Source organism: Balaenoptera borealis (assembly GCF_965194805.1).
Source record: "Balaenoptera borealis genome assembly, chromosome: 2".
NCBI lineage: Eukaryota > Metazoa > Chordata > Mammalia > Artiodactyla > Balaenopteridae > Balaenoptera > Balaenoptera borealis.
In genome coordinates this window covers 26,920,668-26,944,054 of record NC_138867.1, presented here as the reverse complement: position 1 = coordinate 26,944,054, position 23,387 = coordinate 26,920,668, and positions in this window count along the sequence as shown.

Here is a 23,387-nt window from a genome sequence, read left to right as displayed (position 1 = left end):
AAATAGTAGAAGTGAAAAGCTCAACATGATTCACTAGATTATGACAATCCAGTTAGGAGCTGCAAGAATAAATAATCCTTGTTCTCGAAAAAAGGTCAAAAGAAATGACCTAATCTTAAAATCAAACACAGAAGCAAAAGGTGAAAACAAGAGAGAGAGAGAGAAAAATAACCTACATCCATGACCTTTGTGATAATATCAGTCTAACATATGCGTCTCTCAAATGTAGAATGAGAGGACTGAAAAAAAGGGTCAGAAACACAATGGAAAAATTAACACCAATAATTCTTAGAATTTGGTGAAAAGAATAAATTTATAGATCAAAGAAGATCAGTGAACTGCCAGAAGGATAAGTAAAAAGAAAACCATGTAGTTAAAGTACAGCAAACCAGAGGCTAAGGGAAAAATATTGAGATCACTACAGAAAAAGGACATATTGTACGTAGAGGAATAATGATGTGAAGAACAGTCTCATTAAAAAGGGGAGGGGCGCAGGGAAACAGAGAAAGGCCAGGATGCATTCTTAGAAAATGAAAGCCTAAGGAAGACACATTCAGATGTACAAAAATTGAGAAACTTAAATTATAACATAACTACATAATGAAGATAGTGTGTTATTGGATGAGAACAGAAGAAAATAAATCAATAGAGAATGAAGAATCCAGGAATAGACAAACACTTATAAATTAATTTAATTAAAAAAATTTTTTTCCCCATTTTCTTATTTTTTTAACATCTTTATTGGAGTATGATTGCTTTACAATGTTTTGTTAGTTTCTGATATATAACAGAGTGAATCAGCTATACGTATACATATATCCCCATATCTCCTCCCTCTTGCATCTCCCTCCCACCCTCCCTATCTGACCCCTCTAGGTGGTCACAAAGCACTGAGCTGATCTCCCTGTGCTATGCAGCTCCTTCCCACTAGCTATCTGTTTTACATTTGGTAGTGTATATATGTCAGTGCTACTCTCTCACTTCGTCCCAGCTTACCTTTCCCCCTCCCTGTGTCCTCAGGTCCATTCTCTACGTCTGCATCTTTATTCCTGTCCTGCCCCTAGGTTCATCAGAACCATTTTTTTTTTTTTAAGATTCTATGTATATGCGTTAGCATACAGTATTTTTCTCTTTTTGACTTACTTCACTGTATGACAGACTCTAGGTCCATCCACCTCACTACAAATAACTCAATTTTGTTTCTTTTTATGGCTGAGTAATATTCCATTGTATATATGTGCCACAGCTTCTTTATCCATTCATGTGTCGGTGGACACTTAGGTTGCTTCCATGTCCTGGCTATTGTAAATAGAGCTGCAGTGAACATTGTGGTACATGTCTCTTTTTGAATTATGGTTTTCTCAGGGTATATGCCCAGTAGTGGGATTTCTGGGTCATATGGTAGTTCTATTTTTAGTTTTTTAAGGAACCTCCATACTGTTCTCCATAGTGGCTGTATCAATTTACATTCCCACCAACAGTGCAAAAGGGTTCCCTTTTCTCCACACCCTCGCCAGCATTTACTGTTTGTAGATTTTTTGATGATGGCCATTCTGACTGGTGTGAGGTGATACCTCATTGTAGTTTTGATTTGCATTTCTCTAATGATTAGTGATGTTGAGCATCCTTTCACGTGTTTGTTGGCAATCTGTATATCATCTTTGGAGAAATGTCTGTTTAGGTCTTCTGCCCATTTTTGGATTGGGTTGTTTGTTTTATGATACTGAGCTGCATGAGCTGCTTGTATATTTTGGAGATTAATCCTTTGTCAGTTGCTTCATTTACAAATATTTTCTCCCATTCTGAGGGTTGTCTTTTTATCTTGTTTCCTTTGCTGTGCAAAAGCTTTTAAGTTTCATTAGGTCCCATTTGTTTATTTTTGTTTTTATTTCCATTTCTCTAGGAGGTGGGTCAAAAAGGATCTTGTTGTGATTTATGTCATAGAGTGTTCTGCCTATGTTCTCCTCTAAGAGTTTTATACTGTCTGGCCTTACATTTAGGTCTTTAATCCATTTTGGCTTTATATTTGTGTATGGTGTTAGGGAGTGTTCTAATTTCATTCTTTTATATGTAGCTGTCCAGTTTTCCCAGCACCACTTATTGAAGAGGCTGTCTTTTCTCCATTGTATATTCTTGCCTCTTTTATCAAAGATAAGGTGACCATATGTACGTGGGTTTATCTCTGGGCTTTCTATCCTGTTCCATTGTTCTATATTTCTGTTTTTGTGCCAATACCATAGTGTCTTGATTATTGTAGCTTTGTAGTATAGTCTGAAGTTAGGGAGCCTGATTCCTCCAGCTCCGTTTTTCTTTCTAAAGATTGCTTTTGCTATCCAGGTTCTTTTGTGTTTCCATACAAAATTATTTTAATTTTTGACTAAGGTGCCAAAGCATTTCAGTGGGGAGGTAAATTCTTTTAAGCAAATGATCCTGCAACAACTGGATACACATAGGGAATAAATAAACCTTACTCCCACCTAATAGCATATAAAAACATTCATTTGAGATGGAGCAAAACTGAAATGCAACAGTTAAAACCCTAAAAGTTTAGAAAAAACAGTAGTGCATTCTTTATGCACCCTGAGGTAGACAAAGCTTTCTTAGAACATAGAAAGGAATAATAAGAAAGAGAAAACATGATCAATTTGACTTCATTAAAATCAGACTTTATCCAAATAGGAAACTTAATAAAATACACAAGCAAAATTTATAGTTGACAAAAGCCCTGTATAAAAAATATGTAAAATACTCTCAAGACTCAACAATAAAAAGACAATCTAAAACAATGGGTAAAAAACTTGGATACTTCACAAAGAAAGATGTACAGCTGTGCAATAAACATGAGAAAAAAGTTCAACATTATTCATAAGGAAAACTTTAATTGAAGTCACATTTATAGATAATTCACGAGAATGGCTAAAATTTAAAAGCCTTTTAACACCAAATGTTGGTCAGGATTCAGAACAACTAGTTTTCTCATACATGCTGATGAGAATGTAAATAATGCACCTTCTTTTAAACAAAGAAAGTTTGGTTGCTTATTATGAAGGTATATATCTGTCTCTGAAATTCTACCCTAGATATTTACCCAAGGTCAATGAAATTCCATGTCTACAAATAGTCTGTTGCAAGAATATCCAGAGATGCTTTATACAAGAGTCAGAAACGAGAAGTGGCCCTGCTGTCTGTTCATAGGAAAATGCGTGAATATTTTGTGGTAAAGTCATATAACAAAATACTACTCATCAGTAAAAATAAACTACTAATACATATAAAAATAGATGCTTCTCACAAAAAATGTTGGCAAATGAACCCAATTCAAAAAATTATATGCTGTATGATTCCATTTGTAATATATTCTAAAACAGCCAAAACCAATCCATGATGGAAAAAAAAAATTATAACATTGTTTACCCCTGTGGAGGGTGAAGGTATTGATGAAAAACAGCCACGTGTTAACTTTCTGAGGTGATGGAAATGTTCTGTCTTCGCAGTATATGCATTTGTCAAAACTCATTAAATTATACATTTGAGCTTTGCTCATTTCACTCTAATTAAATTTTATTTCAAAGAAATAAAAAAGAAAGGTAAACAGATACTGAAGTCTAGTTAGTAGGTTTCCTTTTTATTTGTTGTTTAGTGGTATAAGTTACCAATTTTGAAACTATCTTCTGTTTGCTAAGTTTGAGCAAATGTGTAATGAGGACCAGATTTCTCCCTTTTTGGAAGGGAGTTAAAAATATTAAAAAGAAAAAAATATCTAGAAGGTTTACTGATGTGTTGGATAAAATTAGAGACACCGATAAGAGCTCTTCAGTTCAGTAGATAGATACAGAGATATGCGTATTTTCGACTTCTGTTCACTGGTAAGGCGTAGAAGGTATGAATATACCTGGTGCCCAGTTTTGTTTTCTAAGAACTGTTGTCCATATAAAGGGAAAAAGGAGTGTAGCCAATAATAGGGCTGAGCCAGAAAAAGTGAGATGCATGCTTGGGCCATCCTGTAGTGCCAGACATTAAAGAAGTGCTCTAAGAATCATGGAGATATGTCAGGAGAGAGCCACATACGTTCAGAGACAGGGAGAAAGAGAGAATTTTAAAGTAAAAAAGGAAAACTGTCCACAACTGGTGAGTGTGAGAAGAGCATGAAGCAACTTATCTGTAAATTTGAAATTAAAACAAGGTGCAATGTAATAAAATATATTCCAGTAGACGTCTTAAAAAGGATTGAAAGCCACTAGTCTCTTCAGTGTGTCTGAACTCACCCCTGGAATTCTGACTGCATTCTTCTTTTAACAATACTTTCACAATGGATGTTGCCTACTATTTCCTACATCCCTGTCCCAACCGGCCCCTCAGAATTCACCTGTTTTCTTCTCCATGAGACTCTTTAGCTCACCATCTTTACACCTGACTGGGTAGACCACTCAGGTGTAATTTATAAATGCTTTTCTTATGTTACTCTTACTTTTTGGTATGTCTCTTGTTTTAAAACTTTTGAAGCCCTAAGAGGCAGAAATACTATTTCTACTGTTGCCAACCCTAACAACTAACTACTTTTCATGAGCCAAGCAGATGCTTAATATTTTCAGTCTGATTGCTTTTCATATGAAAAATCATATACTAGAAAGTTAAGTTTTTTCAGGTTCGGAATTTTTTAAAATCGGAACTCATTTTGTAAATGCAAGTGTGTTTTAACTTGCGAGTTACTTTAGTTAAGTTCAAACATCAGTCAGTTCATGAGCTTACATTTGCTACTCTCTCTTGTAGAATACAGCCTCTATTATTCAGTGAAAATGTTTTCATACGTTGACTCTATTTTAATCACATTCATCAAAACTACCCAATTTCCTGGTCCTTGCCAGATATAACATGGTCTTGGTGGGCAGATAACATTATTATATGAAAGCCTTTATCTTTAGTGGGTTCTGTACTGACAAGAGGAGAGAGAATGAGCAGATGCTTGCAAACTCCAGTGGCATCTGCTGAGCCCTGAGCAGCACCCCGACACAGGAGCAGTCTGCAGAGAACTTACTCGTAAAGCACCCATTTTGTGAATGAAATGGTTTTAGTGGTCTCTGAGGCTATCGCTCTGTCACTCTTTGTCAGTACTAAAATTAACGTGGAAATAAAAGTAAACAAAGCATCTTTCCTTCCTGTGTTTCCAAAAATGTATTGACTTGTTTAAACATCTAACTCTAGTGCAAACAAACATGGTTTTATTATAATTGCATTTAAATCTGGATGGAAAACAGAAACCTCTCCTCAGATAGCTGTTCCTCTTTAAGATTATGCCTACAGGCTTAAAACTGAGCTCTATTCTCCTCTTCAAGGAGAAGATCCAACTTTTAAAATTTTATAGACGTAATTTTCTCCCCTAGACATACTAAATGCCACATCCTAATATCTGCATATACTAATATTACCTGATAAAACCTGCATTAGTCTGCTCAGGCTAATCTAACAAAATACCACAGACTGTATGGCTTAAACCAGCGGTCCCCAACCGTTTTTGGCACCAGGGACAGGTTTCGTGGGAGACAGTTTTCCACGGGTGGGGCAGGGGAGGGCATGGTTCAGGTGGTAATGCGAGGTAGTTTTTCCACGGATGGGGAGCCATGGGGAGCGGCAGATGAAGCTTAGCTCGCTTGCCGGCCCCTCACCTCCTGCTCTGCAGCCCGGTTCCTAACAGGCCGTGGACCACTACGGGTCCATGGCCCGGGGGTTGGGGACCCCTGGCTTAAACAACAGAAATTTATTTTCTCACCATTCTGGCGGTTAAAAGTCCAAGATCAAAGTTGGTTGGTTTCCACTGAGGGCTGTACAGGAAGGGTCTGTTCCAGGTCTCTCTCCTGGGCTTATAGATGGCGCCTTCTCAGGGTGTCTTCACATGGTTGTTCTTTTGTATGTGCATGTGTTCTGTCTCCCTGAACTCCTTCAGAGCTTCTTTCTCAATAAGAGAAATAAGAGCCTCTTATTTCTCTTAATCGTGACTTCACTTTATTCCCATCACTGCTTAGGCATTGTATGGGACCACCTTCCTCAATTTCTCCTCTTTCACACATTTAATACTTCACCATTTAATGGACTCCTATTATAAGCTTGAAATAGTATTAATTTCTGGAGAGAGAACAAATTTACCCTCATAATATATAGTTAGGAGATGACTTCTGATTGCGTTTATAGTTGTGCATCTCAGGTGGTATCGTATAGTGGCTGAAAGCAGTGATCAGTGAGCGATTAAGAAAACTGGTTTAGCTTTAGATGTGTTGAATTTGAGGAGACTGGAGTTGCGGAAAGGGAAATTGTACAGAAAGGGAAAACTTCGCAACAAAGTTGCATTTCATCAACCTACAGGTAGTGGTTGAAGTGATTTAAACCACTGAAGATCTTAAAGGATTTCCCCAGCAGTTCTGAGGAGGAAGACGAGAAAAGGGCTAACGATGGAATCTTGGTTATCAGGCACTGGCCAAAAATACAGCAGAGGCTGCTCCTGAACTTTAGGATTTCAAAAATTCTTAGATTTTTTTTGATATTTCAAAATAAAAATTAATTTCTAGTGTTTGGCCGATTTTAACAGCTTAGAACCTATTTCCCTGTCCTAAAAATCAAACATACACAGGTGAAAGCTGGTGTAAAATAAGTTCGTTCTGATGCCTTGGTATCAAATATACACTCTAAACTTTTATCACTTTACCTTTTACCTTTATCCTTGTCAAGGCTCCCTTGTAACTGCTGAGTCAGTGTCCCTTCTCAAGTTTAAATTATCTCCATAAATTTTCCTTTCATCCCCTAATTCAGGACCTTTTATGAAGGCTGGTTTCCTCACATCTCAGAATCCTCCATCACTGACATATTCACCTGGGGATCTAGCTTCTCTCTACAAACTAAACGGAATCTCCACTATTGCTGGTCCCAAAGACAAGTACCCAGACAGTTTTCTTTCTTTTTTTTCCCAGCTTTTTTCAGATATAATTGACATATAATGTTATGCAAGGTATACAGTGTGATGATTTGATATACATGTATATTGCAAAATATCTACCATGATAAGGTTAGTTAACACATCCTTCACCTCACATGAGTACCATTTTGTCATCGTTTTTGTCTTGGTGAGGCCATTACAGCTCTACTCTCATAGCAACTTTCAAGTAGGCAATATCATACTGCTAACTATGGTCATCAGACTGTACCTTAGATCCCTGGACCTTATTTATCTTATAAGTGAATGGTTGTACCCTTTGACCTGTGTCTCTCTATTTCCCCGACCCCTCAGCCCTGAGCAACCACCGTTCTACTCTGTTTCTGTGTGTTCAGTGTTTTTATGTTTTACATATAAGTGAGTTAATACTGTATTTATTTATTTTTCATAGACAATTTTCTATAATGGGTCTAAAGGCAAATCACCGGGGAAACAGAACAATCTAAGCAATTTAGATATGGGTCGATGGCAAAGATTAGAGTGTTTTTAAGTCAACAGTTCTTGAACTTACATTTCTGCCTGCCATTTGAGATAGTAAAATGAAGGTCATTCTGGCTTTGGATTCTGGCTTCATATTTTTGAGAGTAGGATTCCCACCCTCAAACTTATCTCACTACTCAAGCAAAGTAAAGGGGTCTTGAAAACTTTGCCCACTGTATCCATTATGTCTGAAAAGAAAATTGAAATTAACTCTGATGACACAAATTAGACAGAATGAGGAGGTTCTCTATCTCTCTCTTTCTTTATTAAACAGGAGACTCAAAGAAAATAATTTAATTTTTCTCCTAAGTATTGTCTCAAATCCTACCTTCATATGGTTCAAGATTTATTTTCTTTGGTCAAGTTTTCTTCTCAAGGAAAAGCTGTGGGTGAGGTGAGATATGGGTGTGCAGTGAGGTACAAAAACTAAATATATCTCAAATAGACCTTTGAAGGAGAGATCTTAGTGTGATTAGAGGAAGAGCAATTCTTCAAAGTTTTATGATACTCTTTCCTAGTTAGATTACAGTATGTATGAAGAAAAAGTGATTGGGCATTTCTTCAGATAAAAATAGTTACTTTAACTATTGAAAACCTGATTACAGTTAACTAGCAACTGGTTATTCTTCTCCATGTTATACAAATTCTAACCCTAAACCAGTCAGTCTCAAATTTTTCATACCTATCCGTGCGATATCACTGATCCCAAGAAACCTAGGTGTGTGCACACCCACACGTACAACAACTACGTGGATAAGAATAAGCAAACAAGAACCTCGAAGCCTATATGTACTGGATCAGTAGTAAAACCTCTCCATATAGTTTTTATCTTTTTTTTTTTTTTTAAGGCTGGATCGACTTCATTTTTCACACCAAAATAAAGCCAGATGAATTAAAGATTTACATATAAATAGTGAGATAAACTTCATATATTTCTGTATTGTTTCAATTCTTTTAGCAAGCACACTTCAAAAAATGTTTGAATATGGTAAAATATACATAACATAAAATTTACATTTTAACTGTTTTTAAGTGTACATTTCAGTGGTGTTAGTACATTTACCTTGTTGTGCAACTATCACCGCCATCCATTTTTCCAGAATTTTTTATATTCCCAAATTGAAACTCTGTACCCATCAAACAGCAACCCATTCTACTCTCCCCCAATTCTACTTTCTGTTTCTATAAATTTGACTACTCTAGGTAATTCATATAAGTAGAATCATACAGTATTTGTACTTCTGTGGCTTATTTCATTTAGTATTAATGTCTTCACGGTCCATCCATGTTGTAGCATGTGTCAGAATTTCCTTCCTTTTTAAGGCTGAATAATATTCGATTGTAGTTTATTTATCCATTCATCTACTGATGGACATTTGGGTTGTTTCCACCTTTTGGCCATTGTGAATAATGCTGCTATGAACATAGGTAGACAAGTGAGAAGAGACACCAGAGAGCTCTCCCCCCCAACCTCACCCTACCCCATCCCTGTCTGTAAGTCAGGAACAGAGCTCTCACCAGAAACCAAATTGTCCAGAAACTTGATCTTTGACTTCTAACGTTCAAGAACTGTGAGAAAATAAATTTCTGTCATTTAAACCATATGGTTTTGATCTTATTTCACTCATTATTCTATGATGAAATTTTGTATAAATTTTCATTAGAATTAGTTTTTTGTGGAGTCTTTAAAAAGGAGTAATTATGGTTAAATGCTCCTTTAATTAATAATATCTGAAAGCATTTAAAGCACTGTTCACTTATCTGTTTCTCAACAAGACAAAACAAAGCCTAATAACTCTGCTGCTGTAAAAATTAGTTTCTTAGGTGTAAATGATACAGGGGCAGTTCTTCTTGATGATTGTTTAGCTTTATTCATACTTTATCTTGAACTAGCTTCTAAAATCTACCACTGAAAACAGCGTGAAAGCTCCTGAATTAAGTTCTCTAGGGCGGCCTGCTCACTTTCTCCTGAGGGAAATGAAGTATGCCTGTGGCTGTTAAAGGATGATGCTCTTTACTTATTTTTTCCGAATGCATTTCCTGGTGTAGATGGGAGAACTCAGTCCTTTCAGAAATTGGCTGAACAAATTAAATCAGAATTTTGTTCTTCCCACCTCCTTGATTTCCCCGATCCTTCTCAACATCTTAATGAATGTTGTCCTTTGAGCCATAATTCATCTGCTACAGAACATGCAGGTTCAAGTGAGGGTAGTAATTTCCTAAGGGGACTTGACTGTCAGAGAAATTCCAACAAAAAAACTAATTTTAAACTTAATGTTTCTTATAAATCACACCTAAGAAAAACAAGGGGAGTTTTCCCTTTGAATGCTATCGAAACCAAATGAAACTAAAGTAGAAGAAATTTAATGGTTGGAAAGCATGGGTTGGGACTCAGAAGAAAACATCTTGTGTTTATTTTGTTCTACTCTGTGGTAATTTATGAAGTCTTTAGTTTTCACCCCCTTAATATGTAACATCAATAATTTTATCAGGTGAACATTAAGAGATGCTCTCCTCTTTAGTGTGCTACCAATAGGTGGGCTAATGTTTAACCAGCAAAAGAAAAAAAAAATGCAGGAAGTCCTCTCAGTTATTTCAAGATGAAATAAAATGAATCAGGCATTTTTTTGATGAAAGATCGTAATTATTTTTATAACCTGAAATGGGAAATTCTGACCATTGATGAAGCCAAAGAGAAGACAGGACCCTCCTCCAGAAACACATGTGTAATTAAATTGCTTAGGATCAGTACCCCATCTCCTTTCCCCTCCTTCAGACATTGCTTTCTTAGATCTTTTATCAAATATCTTTACTACAAGGAAAAAATGAGGCTGGACAAATGAGTATACTGTCAGTCGTTCATAATTTTTCTATTCTAGTAAAACTTTCTTTCAAAAGATCAGCTGAAGGATAGCACATCACCTGTAGTCTATGTAGCATTAGAATCATGATATAGTAAAAAACCTCCAGAATTTATGCACAGCTAGTATAAACCTCATTCTTGTTTTAATTAAAAACATCATACACTGATATTTGGTATTTTCACATGTAGAGATGCAAATTAGATGGTTCCAGCCATTAGAAAAAATTTGATATTTGTTGCAATGAATAAGTGTTACATTGAAATACATTAAAATAAACATGTTGTATATTACTGTTCATTGCTATATTCACATGTTTATGCTTAAACATATATGGGAAGCTGTACCCATAGATAGAGACTCTGTTTCTGAGGACTAACAGACTCAGATTTCCATTTATTAGTTATATGCTTCTGGGGATGTTGCTTGGTCTTTCTAAAACTTATTTCCCACTATGCAAAATTTGGGCAATTCCAAAGGACATTTCACATGATTGCCCTGAGGATTACATAAAATTGTGTGTGTGTGTGTGTGTGTGTGTATACACACATATATATGTGATTAAAATTCTTGTATCTTTTTTAGCCCCCTTCACCTGTTATGGACACGCCCCCCCTACCCCCTGCCTCTGGCAACTAATAATCTGTTGACAGATGACAATGATAGGCGCATAGATGATTCTAGGTATAGGTTTCCACCATAGCTGTTTTTGAACTTTCGCAGTTTTTAGTATTGTAAAGGATTACAGAAGACAGTCTTCATAGGGAACTTCTAAAGTTGGATACTACTAATAATCCCTTCTCTCCATCATACTTATTAACATTAATGTGATTTTTAAAATGTTTTCACTCCTCAGTGCAAAGCCTTATTTGACGCTCAGGTGTAAATCCTAATTAGTTTAAACTCATTGTGGTAATATGGTAATAAGGCATATGCACAACAGCATCAGTCTGGCAATGATGCAGAGAGCAAGTCTTCTGGTAAATTCTAGGAAAATTTTCCTCATTCTCAAAAAAGTGAATCTCTTCCTCCTGCAAACATTGTCATATTTGAATGCAGCATCGGGAAATGGCAAAGTCATCTTAGAAACATGAGGAGAGCTCACTTGAGAAAAACTAAGGGCATGATCATGAAATCAAGTGCAAAGATTAAAATAACCAACTCTGGAATAATTCTACCTTTGTACATTTTACTATGAGAGATGTTTTTGGCCTTAAATTTTAATTATTTTGAGTGGAATTTATCTTATTTTGAGTAGAAAGTAATTTCACCCATTCATTATTGGTACAGTTAGCTGAGGAGAAGTGGGGGAAAAAAAACCTCAGTATTTGAGGTTTGGAGGCTGATAATTTCATTTATCTGGTGTAAAACATTTTTAAACAATTGTTGTATATGTCTCAAAACAGAGTCTGTGTAATCATCAAGCCATAGCATTAGGGAAAGTGGAAAGTCAAATTCAGGATGTTGGTGTTTGTTGGCCAGTGCCTGCCAAGCACGTATATGCTTTTTTTTTTTTTTTTTTTGGTAAAAGTAAACAATATTTCAGACCAAAATAATTTTCCAATCTTTGGTAAATAAAATATTTTATATATTAACTATGTATTTATGATTTTCATTATCTTGACTAAATTTACTATCATAAAATGCTCTGATAATTTTGTGGTCAAACATCTTCCACTCAGGGTGTATATATATATTTTTTACTCTTAAAAATAGCTGTAGACTTGTTTGTAGCGATTAGGTAAAGTACGCATCCTCATACTAAAAACAACTGAAGAGTGGTGGTTAAAATATATTTAACTTAATCAACCAGTTGGAAAGGAGGTTTAGAATATTCAGAAGCTAAAAACTAATTGAAAAGGGGATCTAGAGTGGTCAGCAGAGCATTGAAACTTTCTTTTGCCTTGAAAATATTTGATAAACCTTATTAACTTTCAGTCCACTGTGGATAAAGCCCACAGCCTACTCAAATGTGTGGAAGCTCATAAGAGACCCTTTGCCCCATTAAACTGGGATCCAAGAAGACTTAATCCTTACTGTAGCAGTTAGCTGTAACTGCCCAACCTCATTTTGAAAGTACACACAGTTCATGACTTCAAGGAGAACTGCTTGTATAAACCTTGGCGCTCAGGAGGGGAATATTTTTTTTTTCTTTAGATTCCATAACCACAGGTCAACATCACAGCAGGTTTGCATACCAAATTCACACTATCTGGATATCAGGCAATCTCAGGTGTACAATTTGTTGGAGGTGGTATGCCATCCATATAAAATGTCAGAAGCAGGAGCAATTTCTCCCCAGAGTAAACTGCCTTAAACACTGGCCTCAAATTTGTCCTCAAACAAGGCTCAAAGAAATGAGCTTATGGTGTAAACAACCCAATCAAAAACATGGGCAGAAGACCTAAATAAACATTTCTCCAAAGAAGACATACAGATTGCCAAAAGGCACATGAAAAGATGCTCAACATCGCTAATTATTAGAGAAGTGCAAATCAAAACTACAACGAGGGATCACCTCACACTAGTCAGAATGGCCATCATCAAAAAGTCTACAAATAATATATGCCGCAGAGGGTGTGGAGAATAGGGAACCCTCCTACACTGTTGGTGGGAATGTAAATTGATTCAGCCACTATGGAGAACTGTTTGGAGGTTCCTTAAAAAACTAAAAATAGAGCTACCATATGACCCAGTAATCCCCCTCCTGGGCATATATCTGGAGAAAACAATAATTCAAAAAAATACTTGCACCCCAGTGTTCATTACAGCACTATTTACAATAGCGAGGACATGGAAGCAACCTAAATGTCCATTGACAGAGGAATGGATAAAGAAGATGTGGTACATATACACAATGGAATAGTACTCAGCCATAAAAAAGAATGAAATAATGCCATTTGCAGCAACATGGATAGACCTAGAGATTATCACACTAAGTGAAGTAAGCCAAAGACAAATATCACATGATATCACTTATATGTGGAATCTATAAAAAAATGATACAAATACTCTTGAATACAAAACAGAAATAGACACACAGACATAGAAAAACAAACTTATGGTTACCAAAGGGGAAAGTGGGGATAAATTAGGAGTTTGGGATTAACATATACACAGTATTATATATAAAATAGATAACCAACAAGGACCTACTGTATAGCACAGGGAATTATATTCAATATTTTGTAATAAACTGTAAGGGAAAAGAATCTGAAAAAGAATAGATATGTACATGTATATATATATGATATATATATAAAAAACTGAATCACTTTGCTATACACCAGAAACTAACACAAGATTGTAAGTCAACTGTACTTCAATAAAAAAATTATTTTAAAGTTGAAAAAAATATCAATGAAACAAAATGCAAATTGAAAAACACAGATAAAAAGATTAAAATGAAAGATAAGGAAAATGCTATTTATAAAAACTTGTGGTATACAGCTAAATGCTACTTAAAGAAAAATGTATATCTTTTATGTATATAATAGGATATATGAAAGTTAGCTTATAAACAAAAACAGGTTATTGAAATAGAAAAGAAAAATGTAATAGAGAATATCAAAATTGCCAAAACAGTGTCTTCATTGACAGTTACCAAAATAGAAAAATATTTGGTGAGGATTAAGAGAAAAAATAAGGGATTTCAAAAGAAAATGAAACAAAATGGTGTTCTGCAAATGTAAATATAAAATAAAGTTATATTTACTAAAATTGATATCAGTAGGGAAACTTGCATTTATTTCCCAATAATTTACTAAAAATGGCCCCCAAAGAAAAACTAATCTTGTAATAATTTATTAAGTTGAATCAATATTCTGATATCTTACAGCAAATTAACAGGCCCATATTTTGTTTCCAGTGAATTCTACCAACTTTATAAGGAGCACCTAGTGTCAAGCTTGCTCAAACTATTTCAGGACCTTTATCTTATTGTATGATAAGTACAGCCTTGACCCAAAGACTGATGAAGACATAACCAAATGGAAAATTTTATGCTAATTTCATTCATGGTTATGAATGTAAAAATCTTAAGTTAGACCTTTGTGGTATGAATCATGAATCTGGAAATAAAATTGGATTCATTTCAGGAATTCAGGGTTTATTTAACCTTATAAAATTAAATAATGTAATTCACTAGCATGTTAGCAGAAAAATAATTCATAATGTTCACCTAGTAGGCACAGAATATATATTTTCATGAAATTTCAATCCATCTGTGATAAAAATTTAATTTAATTTAATTATAAAAGGGTATTTCCATTGCCTGATAGTCTTATCAGAATAATTAAATTGTTTAATACATTCAAAAATAGTGTAAGTTTATTTTTCACTCACTTAACAGTTCAGGGTGGATTCACATTGTTGAACAGCTGTTCCTTAGTGACCTTAGGGGGCAGTTGCTTTATCTCTCATCACGCGCCTTTAAAATAGGATGACCATATAATGTGTTACTCAAAATGGGATATCTTTGACGGTGACTGGGGGAACTACGAATCATTCTTCTAGAATGCCAGGTTTAAGTCATTATTACCCCAGACAAACTGGGGTAGATGGTCATGCTTCAAAAGGATCCTTCTTTGGTCATAACAGTTTCTGTCTTTAGGGTGGGTCATAGAGTGTGAAAGAATATAAATATTTTACCTGAGAAGTTTTAATGGGCAATCTTGAAATTATATGCATCAATTTTAATCAGCTTCATTTGCTGGAACTTGTCACACAGCTTATGGAACTGCAAGGTTGACTAGGAAATTTGGTCAAACTTTTTGCTCATAAAGTAGTAGAGGATAGATTTTCATCAACAGTTAGTGGTCTTTGCTATACATAATATAAGATATCTAAAAAATATGGAGCAAATATTATACTTAATCATGAAATATTACAAGAATGGTAACTCAAGATCAAGAACAAAGCAAAGATACACAATCTTATTTAATATTGTTTTGGAAATGCTACCCAGAGATAAATGAGGCAAGAGATACAAAGATTGAAAAATTATTCAAAAGTGTTATTATTTTCAGATAATATGAGTCTCTTTATAGAAACCCCTAAAATACTATACATAAATTATTAGATGTGCAGAGTTTAACATGGATTCTGGATACAAAATTAACATTAAAAATAACATCCACTCTCCAACAATAAATGTTATTAAAAATCACATAGACGATTTGCCACAGCAGCATTAATAAATGAATATACATAACAAAAGCTGTATAAGACCAGTATGGAAATGTTACAAGCTTTATTAAAGTATATTAAATAAGACCTAAGTAAATTGAGATATATACCATGTTATCGATTAGAACACTTTATATTAAGAGGTCAGTTCTCAAGAAGTCCAATAGGTTCAGTACAATACATATTGAAGAAAATCCATAGTAAATAAAATCAAACAAAAATCTGCAAAGACTTTCTCGTGACAATCTGAATCATACACACATACACACACACACAGAGACACACATATGTAGCAATGCACGGAAGAGCACACACACACAGACACACATGTATCAATACATGGAGGAGCAAAGAGCCCAAAATAATTAAGATACTGTTTACTTTTGGTAAAATATTTCACAGATTTTTTTTCATAAATTACACATGACTGTATTTGTTATAATATTTTTATTATGCTATATATTTTATTTTCTCTTCCCAATATTTTAGAGAAAAAATAAAAATGTTGGCTAGTTTAATACATCAAATATTCACGCCAAACTTCTGCATGAGAATTCTGCGAGAGATTTGACCAGGAAACAGTCAAGGATCCAGATTGATAGTATTCACCTGTAGAAAGAAAAAATGCAAATAGATTTCTCTGTTTCACAGATCTTTATCTTCAACTCATGTTGTTCTCTTGAGTTACAAACTTGTATATCAGGCTCACTCACATCTCCACGTAGAAGTTGCCTGGACACTTAAATTTGTTTTAAATTGACCACATTATGTGTACATCTTCACTCCTCATCACACAAGATCTAATTCAACCAGCTGTCAAAGTAGACACTTGGATATCACTCTGGAATCTTTCTTTTCCTTCTCCGCTTCTACTGTCTCTCCTACTGTATAAATATCAATCACTGCCAGAGGGAGGAACACTCCCAAACTCATCCTCTGAGGCCACCATCACCCTGATCCCAAAACCAGACAAAGATGTCTTAAAAAAAGAAAATTACAGGCCACTATCACTGGTGAACATAGATGCAAACATCCTCAACAAAATACTAGCAAACAGAATCCAACAGCACATTAAAAGGATCATACACCATGATCAAGTGGGGTTTATCCCAGGAATGCAAGGATTCTTCAATATACGCAAATCAATCAATGTGATACACCATGTTAACAAATTGAAGGAAAAAAACCATATGATTATCTCAATAGATGCAGAAAAAGCTTTTGGCAAAATTCAACACCGATTTATTATAAAAACCCTCCAGAAAGTGGACATAGAAGGAACCTATCTAAACATAGTAAAAGCCATATATGACAAACCCACAGCCAACATCATTCTCAATGGTGAAAAACTGAAACCATTTCCTCTAAGATCAGGAACAAGACAAGGGTTCCCACTCTCACCACTGTTATTCAACATAGTTTGGGAAGTTTTAGCCACAGCAATCAGAGAAGAAAAAGAAATAAAAGGAATCCAAATTGGAAAAGAAGAAGTAAAACTGTCACTGTTTGCAGATAACATGATACTATACATAGAGAATCCTAAAAATGCCACCAGAAAACTGCTAGAGCTAATCAATGAATTTGGTAAAGTAGCAGGATACAAAATTAATGCACAGAGATCTCTTGCATTCCTATGCACTAGCAATGAAAAATCAGAAAGAGAAATTAAGGAAACACTCCCATTTACCACTGCAACAAAAATAATAAAATTCCTAGGAATAAACCTACCTAAGGAGACAAAAGACCTGTATGCAGAAAACTATAAGACACTGATGAAAGAAATCAGAGACGATACAAACAGATGGTGAGATATACCATGTTCTTGGATTGGAAGAATCAACATTGTGAAAATGACTATACTCCCAAAAGCAATCTACAGATTCGATGCAATCCCTATCAAATTACCAATGACATTTTTCACAGAACTAGAACAAAAAATTTCACAATTTGTATGGAAACACAAAAGACCCCGAAGAATAGCCAAAGCAATCTTGAGAAAGAAAAACGGAGCTGGAGGAATCAGGCTCCCTGATTTCAGACTGTACTACAAAGCTACAGTATTCAAGACAGTATGGTATTGGCACAAAAACAGAAATATAGATCAGTGGAACAGGATAGAAAGCCCAGAGATAAACCCACACACATATCGTCACCTTATCTTCAACAAAGAATATACAATGGAGAAAAGACAGCCTCTTCAATAAGTGATGCCGGGAAAACTGGACAGCTATATATAAAAGAATGAAATTAGAACACTTCCTAACACCATACACAAAAATAAGCTCAAAATGGATTAAAGACCTAAATGTAAGGCCAGACAGTATAAAACTCTTAGAGGAAAACATAGGCAGAACACTCTATGATATAAATCATAGCAAGATCCTTTTTGGACCCACCTCCTAGAGAAATGGAAATAAAAACAAAAATAAACAAATGGGGCCTAATGAAACTTAAAAGCTTTTGCACAGCAAAGGAAACCATAAACAAGATGGAAAGACAACCCTCAGAATGGGAGAAAATATTTGCAAATGAAGCAATTGACAAAGGATTAATCTCCAAAATATACAAACAGCTCATGCAGCTCAATATCAAAAAAACAAACCCCAATCCAAAATTGGATGGAAGTGCTGAATAGACATTTCTCCAAAGAAGACATACAGATGGCCAACAAGCACATGAAAAGATGCTCAACATCACTAATCATTAGAGAAATGCAAATCAGAAGCACAATATGGTATCACCTCACACCAGTCAGAATGGCCATCATCAAAAAATCTAGAAACAGTAAATGCTGGAGAGGGTGTGGAGAAAAGGGAACCCTCTTGCACTGTTGGTGGGAATGTAAATTGATACAGCCACTATGGAGAACAGTATGGAGGTTCCTTAAAAAACTAAAAGTAGAACTGCCATATGACCCAGCAATTCCACTACTGGGCATGTACCCTGAGAAAACCATAATTCAAAAAGATACATGTACCACAGTATTCATCGCAGCACTATTTACAATAACTAGGATATTAAAGCAACCTAAATGTCCATCGACAGATGAATGGATAAAGAAGATATGACACATATATACAATGGAATATTAGCCATAAAAAGGACGAAATTGAGTTATTTGTAATGAGGTGGATAGACCTGGAGTCTGTCATACAGACTGATGTTAAGTCAGAAAGAGAAAAACAAATACTGTATGCTAACGCACATATATGGAATCTAAAAAAACGGTACTATGAACCTAGTGGCAGGGCTGGAATAAAGAGACAGACGTAGAGAACAGACTTGAGGACATGGCGGGGGGGAAGGGGAAGCTGGGATGAAGTGGGAGAGTAGCCCTGACATATATACACTACCAAATGTAAAATGGATGACTAGTGGGAAGCAGCCGCATAGCACAGGGAGATCAGCTCGGTGCTTTGTGACCACCCAGAGGGGTGGGATAGGGAGGGTTGGAGGGAGATGCAAGAGGGAGGGCATATGGGTGTATATGTATACATATAGCTGATTCACTTTGTTGTACAGCAGAAACTAACACGACATTGTAAAGCAATTATACTCCAATAGGGATTAAAGAAAAAAAGAGTATTATATATCTTAGCCAACAACAACAAAATAATCACTGCCAGAAAATAGATTTGACAGTAAAATATTTTGTCATTCTTTCTGCCAGTTTTAAATCCCCATGCACTGGTTCAGGCTATTATCATTTCATGATGATTACTGAGACCCAGATTTGTCTAGAGGTATGTCCCATTAATCTGTGCTTCTCACTGTGTATAGAGTACAGTTTCTAAATCAGAATTGATGAGATCACTCCCCTTCTTTCAATTTTCTAATGCTTCAAGTGTTTTTAGGAAATATATAAATCCAATTATATAGACAGGTTAGGGTAGATTAGGCTGTAGAATCAAATAAATTCCCCAAAGTATACAGAGGCTTGGTGACAGACTGTGTTAAATTTCTGCTTATGAATCAGCCACATGGATGTTACTAGTCTTTTAGATAGATCCCTGCTGTATACTGATTCAGGCACCCATGTTTTTCCTGTCTTCTGGCTCTTTATAATCTGGTTCAAGCCATCAGAAAAAAAACATCATGAATAACATAATAAGGCACTGCTGCTTTCTAAAAGCCTAGAAATGAGACTCATTTTCTGTTGTCTGGAAATTAGTTCCACGGTAACGTCTAGCTGAAAAGGAGCCTGAAAAATGAAGTCAGGCTGCGTGCTCAGGAGAAAGAGAAGAACATGGATTTTGGTAACCAATTGGCTTTGAGGATTTTATGATCTGGTCCTCTGGTCTGCTTGCCTTACAGTGTCTCTTGCCATTTCTGGCTCCCTCTAAATCTCTTCTCTAACCGTGATGAATTACCGCAATCCCGTACATTCTCTTTCCCCAAGACTTGTTTTATGTATTGGCATTTTCTTTTTCTTTCCTTCTTTTTTTTGATTTTTTACTTTATATTGGAGCATAGTTTATTAACAATGATGTGTTAGTTTCAGGTGTACAGCAAAGTGATTCAGTTATACATATACATACATGTATCTATTCTTTTTTAAGTTCTTTTCACATTTAGGTTATTATAGAATATTGAGCAGCGTTCCCTGTAGCATTTTCTGATTGAATTTAACTTTCCACCACAGGCCCATTGTTAGGAGCTGAGTTGTGTCTCCAAAAATCTTACTTTGAAGTCCCAAATCCAGTACCTCAGAATATAACCAGACTTGGAGATAAGCTATTTAAAGAGGTGATTAAGTTAAAATGAGGCTCTTAAGAGTGGTGCCTAATCCAGTATGACTAGTGTTCTTACAAGATGAGGAAGAGATACTTGGGAGGCCTGCATATAGAAAGACCATGTGGTGACACACTCAGAAGGCAGCCGAGGAGAAGGTCTGAGAAGAAACCAAACTGTAGCTTTAGCTAACACCTCTGTCACTTCTGTGACTTTCTTCATGGGCTGACAGAGATGTGATATATGAGTGTATGGGCCAGCCTAAATCAAGTGGGGGTTGAGGCAAGAACAATGGAAAGAAAGTAAGAAAACAATGTGAAATTCAGACATCTAAATCCCTTGCAACCGATTTCATGATAGGAAGAGGACTGTATCTCAAGATAGCCAGATCATAATGTAACGTGATGGATAAACTCTGATGAATAAAAGCTAATTATTTCTACAAACTTTGAACATATACATGGTTAGCTGATACCTTTGCACGTTACCCAATACTGATGCATGGTTTTTGCAAACTGCAACTGCAGTCTTGGGGAGTGGGACCCTAAGAGCCCTGCGCTATGCCTTGAAATAGCATAGTTGTATATTGCCTGAGCAGGTATAAATTATAAGATAGACACAGATTTACTAGCACTGGTAATTTAAATGTTGTAGCCATTAATGTTATTTAAGAGGCTTGGTGAATAATAGCTAACCCATTTGTACCTCTTGTCACCAGACTTCTCAATCTGCTGAGTAAACAAGATCATTGAAATTTTGGTTGTGAATATCTCTGTGCTACTATATTCTGTGGCTTAGAACACAGATAATTTTTTTCCTGCCTGCTCTCTTAAGCAGATAAATGCATGATCTCAAAAGTTATTAGCATATCAGAGTAATTGACTGTAATAAAAAATGAAAAATCCTAATAACGTTCCTATATGTCATTACCATAGACCTCAGTTATTCAGAAGTTTCGTAATGCTGCTGCTGCCTAGCAGAGTGTAACCCATTAAATATGCAACAGGGCTACAATATAAAAGTTTCTCAAATGTTCATAGGATGAAATCATGGTGGTGTTTTAAAATTTAATGTTGCTTAACCTGCAACACAATGAATTCCTCTGCCCAGATACAAAGTTTATGGTGTGAAAGTAGAAATTAATCCATTGTGTTTTGTAAAACTGGTCACACCAAATTTTTATTTTTCTTTCTTTGTTCAACTTTTGATTTCTGCTCTAAATATGCAGTTTGCTCTAACAAAGTTTTAAAGTTTGAAAAGAATGGGCATCTAATAAATTATTGTGTATGTTATTCTTATCACAGGTGAATAAGATCAAGAAAAATAAAATAGGGAGAAATTAAGTTGTTATATATTTCAAACTTTCATCTATCTATCTGTCTATTGAAGAGCAAAGAACCAAGAGTAACCCAGACACATTTAAAAAAGAACAGAAAAAATTAAAGTACTTCAAAGGTAATTTCTTCATAAGCTTTATGAAAAATAAACATGTTAGTTATTACATGTTAGGTAACATTCAACAAATTATCTAACAAATATGTTAGGTAACATGCTTTTTTTATCATTTTACAATAAGCCACATTTTTGTTATATATGCTTAATATTTTATAAGATAAAGTATAGGCAATTTTATTTATATACATGAGGAAATATGCAAGTCTACTCTGTGTAGTAATCAAGATCTGTAAGTTAAAAATTGTAGAAAAATATAATGATACATGTCCATGGGACTTTAACAAGACTATAGATAATTTGTATTCTGAATATTATTCTTGAAAAGAAGAGCAGTATTTCCAAAATGTACTTAAACTAAGAACATTATCATATTCAGAATCCATTCTTTACTTTAAGAACACTCGGGCTTCCCTGGTGGCGCAGTGGTTGAGAATCCGCCTGCCAATGCAGGGGACACGGGTTCGAGCCCTGGTCTGGGAAGATCACACATGCCGCGGAGCAACTAAGCCCGTGCGCTACAACTACTGAGCCTGCGCGTCTGGAGCCTGTGCTCCGCAACAAGAGGCTGCGACAGTGAGAGGCCCGCGCACCGCGATGAAGAGTGGCCCCCGCTCGCCGCAACTAGAGAAAGCCCTCGCACAGAAACGAAGACCCAACACAGCCAAAAACTAAAATTAATTAATTAAAAAAAAACCACATCATTTTTAGAATTTATAACATATTTCATATGGCTGTTTTTCCTCCTTAACCTTTTTATAGATATGGGCATTTTGGAAAACATTCTGAGGGCAGTTATGTAGATGAATTGCTTTGGGCACTGAGTCACAAAAAGGTTAGAGTTTTCTGTTCTCTCCCTCCCTCCCTCCCTCTCTCTCTCCCTGTCTCTCTTTCTTTTTTTCTTCCTTCCTTCCTTTTTTCCTTTTCTTTTTTGTTTTAAATACAGCCTGGAAGCATAGATACGAGGGTGAGAGATGACGAGGAAGGTAAACCATTCAGGATTTGGGAGAGATTTTCTAATTTAAGAAGCTCAAAGATAAATTTTCTTCTTTCTAATATAATCAACTTAGAATATTTCAAAACAGGCTAGGACAACAGTTGTTACCGGTTCATGTGGAGAGGATTAAGTCATAGGATAAGTTCAATTTAGATTTCAATAACAACATCAATCTTCATTTTCTACGTTCTTAGAAAGCAATGTTGGAAAACAAGAAAAGCCGCAATATCAGTCTCCTCTCTTGGGTAGGGCAGTGATATCAACAACTTTCAAATAACCTGGCCTGTGTGTTCCTTTCAGAAAATAGTACTGACCGGTACTCTTTGTATGCATTTCTGTTCGTTTCATTATATTAATACATCTTTATTTACATGGTATCAAAGGGAAAAAATTAAAAGTTATGCCAGTGCCCCAAAGGTGCACATACCTTCGTGTGTGCGCATGCACACACACATGTACACACTCCCCAAAATTTAGTGTGTGAAAGATATTTTATTCCATGGCTTTTGGTTAAATGGAGCAAATCAAAGGGATTGAAGTAATAATTAACCCCCAGTTAAACTATTTTTTTCTCATGGAACATTTGGAAGAAATCCACTTGATTCTACCTTCAAAGAAGCAGTCATATAAAACACTTCTTCATTATCCTAGGAGTTGAGACATTTCAAAACTATGAGTAATTCAAGAATCTGTTGGC